The following is a 913-nucleotide window of genomic DNA, read 5'->3' as shown; positions in this document are numbered from 1 at the left end:
CTCAATTTCTTACATAATATAGTACACTATTCAAACACAAATAAGTGATAAATAGTATAGATAATGTATAATTACAAACTACACTACTCATAATCATTATCTGGGCCATTCTCCCCATAATGATGATCCTCTAGGTCCTTCCAGTGCTCGTCGGCGAGGAGTTTGCTGCTACTGCCCAGTGGTGGTCACGGCGGAGTATGAACAGGAGGATGTTAGATTAATTTTATTAATTATAGTAATATGTTATGAAAAATTATTAATTATTTACAGTATTAATCACAGTAAAATGCTATAAAAAATAATAATACTGCATGCATAAAGCAAGATTCAAACTTCCGACACTTGTTTAAACAAATTAGTGAGCTAACTACTAGGTCAATTCAACTTGGTTAAAAAATTAATATTTTATTAATTATTTAGGATTTATAATTTAGACTTCATCGGATTCTTTAGTTTAATATAAAATAGAATAATTAACTCTAATTAATTTAAACTTACAAATTCATAAATTTTTGTTATATTAAATTATTAATCCAGATAGATAGTAAATCTATAACAATAGTTACTAAAAAATCAATTTTTTTAGTGATTCTTATAACATAAAATCTGCAAAAAGTATTCATTAGTTAATTAAAAAAGACAAATACTAAGATGATCTCTACCGTTAGATTAAAAAACAAAAAAATCTAACAATTCTCTTTATCAGGCGCACCAATTAACTAAAGTTAAATAGTAGGCACATTGATCAACCAAACACATAGGACACATAAAATCCGCCTCGAAAAGAGTCAGCCATATGTGAAACTCTTGAAGTGTTGTTGGACGTAATTAGCCAAGTTGACAGTTGTTGGAGTCGAAGCTGCTACCTGCTAGGCTGCGATGTGGGTTGGTTATGATAGGCATGTAATGGGCC

The sequence above is a fragment of the Arachis duranensis genome, chromosome 5 (assembly GCF_000817695.3).
Source record: "Arachis duranensis cultivar V14167 chromosome 5, aradu.V14167.gnm2.J7QH, whole genome shotgun sequence".
NCBI lineage: Eukaryota > Viridiplantae > Streptophyta > Magnoliopsida > Fabales > Fabaceae > Arachis > Arachis duranensis.
Note: the sequence above shows the minus strand (reverse complement) of the source record.